General features: G+C 31.4%; 1 protein-coding gene across 3 annotated transcripts in view; it reads left to right on the forward strand.

Moving 5' to 3' along the window:
* LOC118735574 overlaps window positions 1-13,512 on the forward strand; it is a 61,819-nt gene that overhangs the window by 24,333 nt on the left and 23,974 nt on the right. Inside the window, exon 1 of one of the 3 annotated variants that reach the window (XM_036465391.1) lies at window positions 11,487-11,503. The exons of the other annotated variants lie outside the window; for them this stretch is intronic. The gene's annotated coding sequence lies outside the window, so the exon portion shown is untranslated. Of the gene's footprint in view, window positions 1-11,486; window positions 11,504-13,512 lie in introns of those variants that run through there. 3 annotated transcript variants of the gene reach the window in all.

The following is a 13,512-nucleotide window of genomic DNA, read 5'->3' on the forward strand; positions in this document are numbered from 1 at the left end:
TCATGCTTATATGGAAAAAAGTGCAAAAAATCCATTACAAAAAAAAATTAAAAAATCAACGGAATTTTTTAACTTGCACTTCGACTAAAAGTGTATGGGCCATAAAACTGCATACCCAAAAATGTTCTAAACATTCAGATTTAAAACATTGAGATTTTGATGAACATTGTTCTTAAATTTTTATAAAGTTTGAAACTATGATTTATATGGTTTTGGTTAAAGCTTGGACAATATTTTTATAGATAAATAACAAATAAAAAATGTAACTCGAAAAACATTATGAATATTTAGAAGAAAAAAAGCACACGCGGTTACTTGTTTGAGTCACTGTATGTACATATGTACATATGCATATTATTATATTCATTTAGTTTTGTAGCACAATTGATTTGTTGTTGTTTATATTTTCCTTGAATTGAAATTTCCTTGTTGTTGGTGGTTTTTGTGTTGTCAATTGTTTACTACTTACTAAATACTTTCGCATGTCTGTATTTAAATATCCGAGTATGTTCGTTCATTCTTATAGTCGAATGAACCTCTATAAGTATATTTCTATACCACTTATCATCAGCTTAATAAAATTATTGTGTTTCCGAATATGTTGCAAAACATTTCACCCATTTATTATAAGCTCTTACATATTACTTACTTATCTATTGATAGACATTTAACTGTTTCCTCATGTTGTGGTGCAAAGTATAAGTGCCTTGTATATTACATACACACATATTACATATGTCACTAAGTGGAAGACTGCGTTGACCTTACATTCGTTGCTTCCATTTTCTTTCAAAATAATGAACAAAATGTAAGTCATTTCGTATGTAAATTGAACTATTAGAAACTTACAGATGCTTATTTTGAAGGCAACTTAACATTATTAAGGGAGTTCTGCAGTGGCCATTTTGTATAGAACCGCATCTGCTGTATAATCCCCGTATACAGTTGTCCACAAAATAATAGGAGTGCGATATTTTGACCAGTTTTGGCTATTTGTCTTTTGTTTATTTAATGTTTATTATTTTTTTATAAAAGCCTAGCTGGCTATACAACAAACACCATATAAATTCAGATTTTAAACTTTGTATAAAAATTAAAAAAATTTTGCATTTTTTCACCCAAATTTCAAACTTTTTAATCAGAATCTTTAGAAAAAATTCGGGTATGCAGTTTTGTAGCACATTCAATTCTAGTCTGAAGAAGTGCAAGTTTCAAGCGGCTAAAAAATTCCGTTGATTTTTGAGAATTTTTTTGGTTAAAGGTGTTTAAGGTTTTTTTCCATACAAAGTATGTCGACAATTTTCTTTTATATGGAGGACACTGCCAGCAAAAAAATTGCCAAAAATCAACGGAATTTTTTAGCCGCTTGAAACCTGCACTTCTTCAGACTAGAATTGAATGTGCTACAAAACTGCATACCAGAATTTTTTCTAAAGATTCTGATTAAAAAGTTTGAAATTTGGGTGAAAAATTGCAAAATTTTTTTAATTTTTATACAAAGTTTAAAATCTGAATTTATATGGTGTTTTTTGTATAGCCAGCTAGGCTTTTATAAAAAAATAATAAACATTAAATAAACAAAAGACAAATAGCCAAAACCTGTCAAAATATCGCACTCCTATTATTTTGTGGACAACTGTACATATGTTTCTATGCTGGGACCCACATTAGGGCAATTTAGATTTGATCAGATTCTGAGATTAACGGTCTCTTATAGTATTCGATAATTTCCCACCTAATCGAAGTGGAGGAGAGCTTCTGAATTGCCACCTGGCTATCTAAGAAAGTGTTCACCTGCGTTCGCGCTGATACATATGTATGTAAATATATGGTGCCATATGTACATACATACCTTTTAGCACCTTTTAATGTCAAGCGTTTTGAAAAACGCTTGCATTTTAGTGTAGTCACAACGCAAACTGCAGGTTGGGAAACATCCATGCCCTCCAATTACTGCATCTTTCCCCGAATCAATTATCTGCAAGTTGGGCATTTCGTACGGGATTATTGGTTGGTCCATTACATTGGTATTGGTAGTCTATTCGCTCTCCATAATTTCTCTTTTCGGCTAGCAATGTATATATTGCCCGTAATTGAAATAACTGCTGGTACTTTTCCTTAGGGCTTGAGATCTATTCCGCTTGTATTATACATCTTCACACTCTTTCTAGGTATAGGATTATTTTTTTAATGACATATGGGTGAAGTTTTTATTTAAATGAGGTGAGAAAAATTGGTATGTCATTAAATAAAAATTTAATTTTTATCCATTTATGTGCCGTAAACTAAACCAATGTAAGAAACAATACACACACTGAGAAAAAAAATAAACCAAATCGTCTTTGTTTCAAACAAAAACACATGATTTTTCGACAAACAAGCTTTTGTTTACTTTGAACAGATTTATTTTTGGAGATTTTTTCGTTTGAACACGATTTCGTTGTGTACTTCACAGATGCTTTTTTCATAACTAAACCAACCGAAAATAAAAATTAAAAATTATATGTTCCGCCCAACGAGATTTGAACCTTGGCAGCAACCAACTGCAGCAAGCATCTCTGCGCACTCAGCTACACGCACAACAGTGTGCTTTCAAAAAATGTTCACTTATGATCATGCCAAATCACGCGACTGGTACTTTATTACAAATTTGTTTTTGCTATTTACAGAGTGGCGTTGTTTGGAAATTTTTTATTGAGCTGAACTCATTCTCTATAAAAATTTCTAGACAACACCATCCTCTGAACTCATTCTCTATAAAAATTTCTAGACAACACCATCCTGTGATCGGCCGAACAAACTTTTAACAATCTACATAGTGGCGTTGTTTGAAATTTTATTATTGTGCTCAACTGATTCTCGATGAAAATTTCACCACTCTGTGAATTATGTTTAAGTTTGTTTAAAAAATACTTTTTATGTTCAAAAGTTTCGAATCGCTAACATAGAAAAACCAAAAATGACGCTGTTTGAAAAAACCATGTTACGTTTTTCTTAGCGTAATGGTAAAGAATACTTTCAGAATGTTCCTTTAAGTTTTAAAAACTTTGGAAATCTCGCCCTCGAAAACTTCCAAACTTTTAATAAACTTTCATAATTGTTAAATCGTTGTAATTGTTCTATGTTTCCGACATACAGTTCCTACCTATGGAACCCAAGTTCATTATGAGCCCAGCGGCAATATTAGATTCAGTGGGCACTTATTTAAGTCTTCGTTACGCATTTGAAAAAGATGTTCTTGAGAAGGCTTCGAAACGTTTAAGCCTATGCAATCTTATTAAAAAAGAAAAGATTCGTGTAAACACTTAGATATTTGTTGAGGTATACAAGTGTAAACACTTCCTTACCGGTAGTAAACGATATTAGCTGTAATCGAATGCACTTTCTGAGTATTTGTGCGTAGTTGTGGTCTTGCGGAATATTAAAAAAAAAAAAAACGCCACAACCACCATGACGGATCTAGGTATTTATTAGACATGTATGCATCGAAGGTTCTAGAAAGTGAGAAAATATCAAAAAATATCATTTTCGATGATGTTATTTATATAGATATACCTATAAATTAGGATGCACAACCAAAAAAACACTAATAAATGCCGACAAAATATTTCGAAATAAATATTAATATTTGCTAGACCGATTTGAAAATCACCTCTAAAAATCTCTTTATTTTGATTCTGTTGATACAATTTTTTAAATCGCCAACTACTATTTCAAATAGTACCGTTTTTTTTTTTTTTGTTTTGGTACGGAGAGTAATGCATCCTAATGTACATAAATAAATAAATGGAAATATACCATGTGCATCTCGAGACTACTAGGCAATAGTTTCTACTAGTTAAATAATATTTTCTATATTACAAAACCGCAATAGTGTAAGTTTGGTTAGCAATGCTATGAAACACTGATTGTGAGATGTGTAATATTAATAGAAAATAGTCATAGGGTGCAAATCGGCGTGACCCTATGAGCAATTGCAATGTCGAGGTCAATATAAAATTTTTATATTTTTATTACTATTGCTTTTTATAGCTGATAGCTGTTAGTTAAATGCGGACGTATACACACATACATACATATTTATGTATGTACATACACTCGTATAGTATGAAAATGCTATTGAATTTTATTAATTTTTAAGCTACTGATTAAATTAATTTCAATAGTAACTCACCTCTTATGATTACTCAAAGGCAGGTCAAGCCGTCACTAAGCTTTTTAATCAATCATTTAGATAATAGTAATCAGGAATATTTTCTGCATTCGTAGTTTTATATTAGTTCCGACAAAAAAAATCTGAAATTTTGTTGCTAAAACAAAATTGATTCATGTAAAATTTCGAAAACAAAAGTGTTTACAATTTATAGCTAATTTGTATAGGATGCTGTAATTGTAATGTATAATATTAATTCCATGCCGAATATTTTAGATTTGTCTTTGTCTTTCGTTTTCGATGTAGTGCGAAGTAACTGTCCCGTACTTTTTTTTGTTCATCACAGACCGCTTCGGTACACCGAGTTTATCTATGTTGAAATGGTCCAAAATATGTTTGATGTTACACTCAACCCTGCAAAAGTGCGTGGTTTTGCATTCTTATCCTTGTCTAGTTCACGTGTTTCGTAATATTGTCGTTTTAAGCAACCTGCTGATTTTCAGGGTAACCATCTTGCCTGGCAAAGCTTCAAAGGGCAGAGAATATGCTTTTTTTGCCCTGCTGGAGTGCGAAATTTTAAGAAACGAGCACAGAGCTTTCTAACCGGTTTGCCTTTGTGTTAGAGTCGAACACGAAAAGAGAAAGCGGCAATCAAAGGGCGAAATTTGTTTGTAGAAACACGACGTGTATCCCACGAAAAGTAGCTTTCTGGGTGATATACCGTAGACCCCTGCTCCGACACTGTGGTCGATCTTGGAACCATCAGTATACCAGATGTGGTTATCTTTCCGGGGTTTTGGACTTCTATTGTCCTATTTGGTTCTATTTCGGAAAAATACCTTAAAGTAGTAACTGGAATTATAACTTGCAAGGCAAAAGTATCTATGTAAGTCCACCAAGCCAATGGGAACTCCTTCCCCTTGTTCTTTAACCCTGAGAGTGGATGGGTATAAGAATTAAATAAGAAGTATCTTCTGTATTGTCTAATGATATGAGTTTTCGAAGAAACCCTAGAATCTCATTCACGATAACGGTACGCAGAACTGTGTTCTCATTGCCCTCGTAATGCCGACTAGCTTAGACTTCATTTTCGTTTTTTCCACCAGCTCGCTAATTCAGGTCTGATGCTCCACTTTAAGGCACATTAGCTTCTAACAGATCGAAATGAAGGCGCTAGCATTGAATAGATTTATCCAGAGGCGACTCCCATAGAGCTTGTCATCATGGATAAGTGTATCACTTTTCCCTAAAGAAATGTTTTAGCAGTATGTTCCTTTTTCTAGGAGAAAACAACGCTGACTTTTTTGATTTAGATTTTTTATAATGGGCTTTTTGACACATATGGAGATCATTTAGTAGGCTATCAATTCCAGCCTTTGTAAAATTTTGTCTCCAAAGAAATCAGAAGCATTTCTTTCGTTTAGAAGTTTTTTTCTCGCAAACTAACACATCACAAGTTTTTCGCGTCGCATCCATATCTATCATTAAAGAGTGATGAGAGGAAGCACTGAACAAACATTTTTTTCAAGTATTAAATGCTTTTTTAATAAATTGTAATTCCATGCACCAATTAGGCGTAAAAGCTGGACACTTACAAGATCAACGAGCCAATAATTCCTTGATGTCACTTACATGCCTACATCAATTTAGCCTTTAGGGTGTTAGATGAAACGCCTACGTAGCATGCAGGCGCATAAAAAAAAAACATTTGCTTAACCATTCGCTTAAACTCCCTACAATTTGTTGGCAATTTGGTGACATTTTCCATTACCACTTGACAAAAATCAAGCGCCAGGGCGTCAGTTAGTAACGCCTCTCTGTCTGGCTTGACGTCACGGTCTTATACGTGCACACACTCTATTATTAATATGAACTTGTTTGCAAATATTTACACTTCATTATTACCACACTACTGCTATTTTTATCGCGTTATTCGCGTCGAATATCTGAATGCTTAACGAAAATCAATTTTAATGACAATTCAGCGTACAGCGAATGATCTTGATAATGTGTCGCAGCAGTGTAATTTCCTCTAGCTATGCTGTCAACTGGTTAATTGAGTGATGGTACGATTCCGCTTTTTTTTTTTTACTACGCGTCACTTACAAATCAATAAGTGATGATTTGCTATTTTTTGTAAAAAGATAGATGTAACCCTCTGTATGTTACGGACTTAATTGAAAATTGTTTATCCATGTACATACACACATATTATAGACCCATATGTATGTATATTCTAATATATGTACATACATACATACAATGTATGCATGTACTTATATCCATCCATAAATTAGATTCATGCAAACCTAATTAAAAATTTTAAATATTTCCTTTACATACAATCCAATCTTATATTGATAACCAGTTAGGTAAACCATAAGTAATAAATTTTTAGTTTTGAGCTCGTAGCTACATACATATGGAAGCTCTAGTAGATATGCATGCACAAGAAAGAACATTTTTGTGTGTATTTTCCATTAATGTTTTTATGCGCATACATACATACATACACTTTAAGTACTCCGAAGGTCTCGTACCAATTAATTTAAATTACATTCAACTGCCATGTAAACCGCTTCAGACCGCTGTTGGTGGAGGAAGCCATCGAATTGGCCGCTGGGCTGCCTATTACAAGCTTCAATATTTTTCGCTTACAAGCGCTCCTAAAGTCTGGATTGCCACTCTGAATACATACATTTAATAGTGCCTTTGTATAGCGAGACCTTTAGAGCGGCACATTTTTTTTTGTTGAATTTTTTTATTTATTTTTTGTTTCGTTATGTTTCGCTGCGCAGTTTGTTAATTTTATGCTTCTATTTGTGGGCTTTGAGAATAATATACCAATACTAATAAACGAAAATCAAATGAATTTGAAATACACAAAAAAAACTCCCAAAAATTAACAAATGTAATATAAAAACTAAAACGTAAGCAAAGATGTTTGAAATTTTAAATTAAACCAATAAACAACACAAGGGTTTTTGCGCAGAACTCGTTTAAAAACTTTTTGTAGTTTTTTCAACTTCTTCCATCATACAATGACCGCTAAGCTTGACGATATTTATTAAATAATTTTTGAACACTTTTGGTGGGGAGAATAACAGAAACGAACCCAGTTTAATTAAAAAAAAAAAATAAAAATTCACATACAAAAAAATATAAAAAATTAAAAATTATAAATAAAAAATTACAAAAAAAAATTCAAAATTACAAATAAATGAATAAAAATTTTTAAATTAGTAAATAAATAAATTACAAATTACTTTTAAAAAAATATAAAGTATAAAAAAATTTAAAATAAGTATGGAAAAATAAAAACCTAAAAAAAAGTCTTAAAGATAATTGCTGCAAAAATTATTCATTAAGCAATAGTTACAAAATAAAACAATACAAAGTATCGCAAAAAAATTATAAACAGAATAGTACTGTAATTAAACCTCTGAAATAATAGAAGAAAATAAAATTTAAAATTAACAAGTAATTTTTAGCAAAAAAAAACCGACTTCAACTCCCATATAAAAAAAAAATATATATATATATACCTCAAGATTCACTGATCGGATCTCAACCAGATTAGTATGGGACCACCTCTGAGTCACTACCTTTCCGATGCAAAAAGAATTATCGAAATCGGTAACATACATAAAAAAAAAAAATAAAAATATTCCGACGAACTGATAACCTCCTCCTTTTTTGGAAGTCGGTTAAAAATGTAAACAAAATTACCGAAAGATGGTAAATACAATAAAAAAAACCAAAACATTGATAAATTAAAAAACAAATTTGAAAAATAAATTAAAAGTAGAATTAAAAAATTTAGATAAGTTTGAAAATGTAAAAAATTTACAGAAATGTAAAAAATAAGCAAAATGAAATATGGTAAATACAAAAAAAAAATAATAAAAAATATGCAAGAAATGTAAAAAATAAATCAAAGTGTAAAAAATTAATTTTAAAAATAAATAAAATGATACAATAAACACAAAAAAATAATTGATAAATTAAAACCGTAAAAAATTTAAAAATAAATTAATATAAGTAATTTTTAAGCAAAAATTTTAATGTTCGGATCTAAACCAAATAGCATATGGCCACCTCTGGGTATTATATAGAATTATAGAAATCGGTTTACGTTGTCCAAAGTTATGCGGTAACATGCACACAAAAAATATTCCGACGAATTTATCAATTCAATAATACAAACTTTTAGTTTTTTAAAGCACTTTATTTGGAGACATTTTATTATAAATATTAGTCTGTATACTTAAAATTTCTTCATTATTAACAATCCCTATTTAATTGTTTTCTGTCACCATCTTCATATTTATTTTGCCCATGCTAATACAGAAACACGTAGGTACGAGTATGTATGTATAATGGCATGTTCTTGAATTTTCATTAAACATATTCAAGTGCGACGACGCACAATTAATACGTTCCACTTCAAATTAATATTTCCTCACATATTTAGCAATTACACCTAATTACTCTCGCACCGCACGTTCAACGCACTCAAACATTCTTTGCTACTTTTATAATAATTGACACATTGCCTTATCTCCTCAACAATTTGCACCACCAAAGTTGCCCCCAAATGTCCTTGAATATATGTATAAACATCCCGCGAAAATCCCTTCAGATGTGTTGTATCACGCATTCAACCGCGTCGTTTACTTAATGAGCACTTGTGACTTGTCGGTGGGTGAATAAATTTCTAGATATTATCACATGTCGCGAGTCTGCAAAATTTCACTCATGCCCCTAATAAGCAGACTTTACCTTGTTCTAATTTTTTATGTACTTAGAACAGACATACATATGTACATATGTTATGTGTGCAAAAAGTTAATGTTATAAATAAAATATAATGAAAAAATTTTCAAGAATTCATATTAAAAAATCTCAACACTACATTTACGCTGACTGTAGAAGATCAGTCGACAAAAGCGAGGCTTTCAGTTTTAAGTAATGGACCTTTTGAAAATAATTTGAAATCAAATCTTTTGAAGCAGGCTTTACTATTATACCGATTTGTTCTTCATTTGAAGAATGGATTTATTGATTCAAGATTTTAGGTCGTATGTCTGTTCGAGGAATTTATGAAAAACCTTTTCGACTTATTATGTTGCCACCAACTAGGGACACGACGTCTTTACAAGTAATTTTGAAGACAGTCCACAAACACTATAAACTGCAATTTGTTGGCAGCTATATTGATTTTGTAAAGAATTCTTAGAAAAATCTGCAATACTAATACATACTATATACTTACGTATGTAGACTGGCGGCGGAAATAATTAAAACTTTTTATTTTGGCAACGTAGAGTTGCCACTACGCCCCTTAGAGTTGGCAACTTAGAGTTGGCAAGGAGTGGACAAGAGACATTAATCACATAACAGTAGTAGGGGTTCTTATTTTGTGAATTATAAATTTCCCTTATTTTTTTTTTGTAGAAATATGTATAATAGTTCATTCAACAGCAAAAACCACCAGAATCGTATTTTTTTAATTTCACACAGAACTGGGGAAAATGTCAGAAATACCAAGAAATTTTCATCGAAATTTTCCATTTTCATTTCGATTCCTTAGAAAAATTACCGTTAATTTTTGAGATTTTTGGCCAAGGATGTTCCGCATTTTCTTCCATAAAACACATGAACTCAATCTTTTTTTTATATGAAAGAAGGTAGCCACACCCTCAGCGAAAGAAATTTTCAAAAATTAACGGTAATTTTTACCGACTTCAAACTTGCACTTTATTATACTAAAATTTAATGGACTACATAATAGCATACTCAAAATTTTTCTTAAAAAATCGAATTGAACATTTTTAAACTTCGATGAAAATTTCTTGTTGATAGAACGATATTTTTATAAAAAAATAAGAAAAATTTGGTATGGAAAATATAAATAGATAAAATCGTCAAAACGTCCAAATATACCTATTTTGACGCTGACCGTATATTGAGTTGCTGACAAAGCTACTCACAAAATATATTTTATGTAATACCTAATTAATTGGACACGTTTTCACATACATATGTACATATGTACATATCGCTCATATTTTGATATAGGAGGCTAGAGAAATTAAAAATGAATCGTTTCGAAAAGGGTAAAGGTCCTTGTTTTATGTTTTTTCGTTTGCATCCAGTGAAAGGAAAATTTGCTAAGTCCAAGTAAAGCTCCGAAAATTCGATAAAGCCAAACTAGTACGAAATATTTTAACAAAGATCGAATCCCTCTGAGTCGTATGGCGTTTTGCTTTGCTTTAAACACGCAAAATGTTATATTCAAAGTTTTGCAAAATACTTGAAGAAAATGGCTATAAGAAGTTTTTTTCCTCTCCTAAACAATTTTTAAATAGGGACTTAGCAATTTTTCACTCTAAGCTAGCAATATGTACTTACATATAATATTCACATCTTTCTGATACTTTATTATGACATATGGAAATTGGACTGTTTACGAAACGACGAGTTCTCATGGCTGTTAAATACATATCTACATATGTATGTATGTCCAGATAAATAGATATGTATGCCTAAATGCGAGCGCATGCTACTAACCGAAGGGCTGGTAACATTTACATATACATTAAAATATGTAGCCACTACGCTCTCATTGCCCCAATATTTGACTGTACGCCAGTTGAGTATAATACAGTGCTTTAGAAACTGTTTCATTTTTAGACGAACATTCGCAGTGGCTCAGTTACAAACATTCGTCATGCTCTACTACTGCCATAGACAAAAGAATTCATTCCATTAGTTCGGCTCCCCTTTTGTGTCTTCGTGCACGTTGTGGGAGCGATAACTAACAGCGATCGATTGTATGTCATATGTGTGCCTAATAGAAGACAACGTATTCGCTTAGACCAGTCTTATGTGCGCGATCTAGTTGAAGCGTTCGTTCTTATGGGTCTGCGCGTATATTAAAAAAAAAAATGTTAATATTTCATTTAAAATGGTTAAAAATAAAATAACACGTTGAACTCTATGTCACTCACTATATTGTTAAACAAATGATTTTTACGCACACAATAAGTGCTCGAAAATAATTATTTTTGGTTGTAAAACGATTTGACCCACTCGCGATAAACAACCACAGTGTAGAGCGATAAGAATAATAAAGAAAGTAAAAATACATACATATACATATATGTATGCATATATATAATGTGATAAGAAAATTGGAAAGTGAAGATTTTCAAGGAAGTAAAGCTAAATAAATAACGTTCAATTGAATCTTATAATGTATATTGAAAATTCATAATAACTAAAATATGTATTAAATAGTGCAGAAAACCGTGCTGTTGTGCATATGGATGGCATGAACATGTTTCGGTTTGTGTTATTTCTCTTATATTGATTTTTAAAAGCAAACATTAATATATAAATATTTTGCCTATACTAAGTACTATATCGTCCCCCCTATGCCAGAAGCTTGAGTATGCAAATTTACCTATTTTGAGTTATTGAGTTGACTTGATTAACCTTTGGATGTTCTATGTTATACTAAAACGTAGAATACCTGAGTATACGGAAACCGCATATTTAACAATGTCAGTTACATGAGTGTAGAGCTAACTCGCATAAAAAAAATCTTTCAAACTTAATTTCCTAACATTTTCATTTTTACACATTCATGTTTCTGTAATAAGGGGGACGATATGTAATTAAAATATGAGGCCCAAATGGGTATGTAGGTGTTAACAAAAATGTGAAAAATAAGCTAAGCTTCTCATGTCTCAAGACTGAGTTGATCGAAACGAGCGACAATCAAGCAATTAGCTGCAGCATCAGTTATTTATTGCGACAGCATCCCTACAAATATTGAGTACCGAAAATATGAAATATTTCCAAATATGTCCAAATACGAGTAATAGGTCAGTGGCGGGCAATACAAAGATTACAGCGTTTGGTTACCCATGAAGTCGAGGACTTTTTTGTGTGCTATTCAGGCGGTTAGAACAACCTCATTATGAAAGTGTGGCGATTTTTTTGGTGGTGGTGTTCAATTACACTAGCCGGCAAGTAATCTGACCTGTGCATTTGCAAAATATAAAAAATTAGACGAGTTTTTGAGACATAATAGCCAAATATCCATTTTTTGAGATTTGAAAACAGTGCCTCCACTTATTTAATTGCAACTTGTTTTTGTTTTTGCCAATATTGAAATCTCATTTCTTATTAAAGAAGCCAAAGAAGTTTACTTTCATCTATGTCAACGAAATTTTCCAACCATGTACATTGTTTTATCGACAAATTTGCATAATTTTTAACAAAGTTGTCAAACAAATTTACTTTCGGTACAAAAGTTAAGATGAAGAAATATGTTTACTTCCGATTTCTAGTACGTCAAAGTATGTTCTTTTATAAATGCAAAAAGACTATACACAAATTGAATATTTAATATTGAAGCTTTGAGCACTTACATAAGTACAAATACATACAAAAAGTTTGCATATAAATTTATGATTTCTATAATAGTTCAAACTTTTACCAAAAAACTTTAAAACAGCTTTTGAGCTTAGAGACTCTAATTTTTGAATAAAAATGTTTCAATACAATCGATTAGATATCCAAAAATAATAGTAAAGAGTAAATAAAGTAAAAAAAACTGTCACCCCTCAGCTAACAATGCTGAAACTCCTAGGGTACTTAAGCCATAAGGATTCTTGTGATACGCTTAGAATCCAGCTCTCAAGAAAGACCACAAGAAATATTTTTCTTGAAGAAATAAATATACATATGTTCGAGCATTTTTCTTCTTGAGCGCTGCAAACTAATTTAAGAAATTTTGATATAAGAAAATTTCTTTTCCGTTTTGAATTTTTCGATTTTCTTGAGAGCTGGAAATAGCCCTATAAGAAAAACATCAAGGCGCCTAACTAGCAAATATATAAGCCCCATATTTTTCGATTTCATTGTTCTTTCTAGTACATTTCTTTCAATTCGAACTGTTTTAGTATTAATTTCCCAAATCCATTTATGCTAGAACAAATAATCAAATAAACATCTCCACAAAAATTGTTGCCAAGCATTCGACGACGACGCATTTTGTGTTTACCAACATAAACACATATGTACATACATTTTTCGGTCTTTCCTCTAACTTTTTTATTCGTATTTGAACACAAAAATCTATCTAGCACATTTCATTATTTGAATCTCATTTGTATGGCTAGAGGCCTTGACGACCCTAAATAAAGGCAAACAAAATATATAAATGCCACATATGTATATACATTAGGGTGGTCCAAAAACAGTAAAATCGGAATTGTAATGCTCTCACTCCCTAGGATTGTTCTATATCGAAAAAAGTATACCCCTATTTTTTTTATTTTGAAATC

This window comes from Rhagoletis pomonella, unplaced genomic scaffold (genome assembly GCF_013731165.1).
Source record: "Rhagoletis pomonella isolate Grant_MI unplaced genomic scaffold, Rhpom_1.0 Rhpom_scaffold_00003, whole genome shotgun sequence".
Taxonomy (NCBI): domain Eukaryota; kingdom Metazoa; phylum Arthropoda; class Insecta; order Diptera; family Tephritidae; genus Rhagoletis; species Rhagoletis pomonella.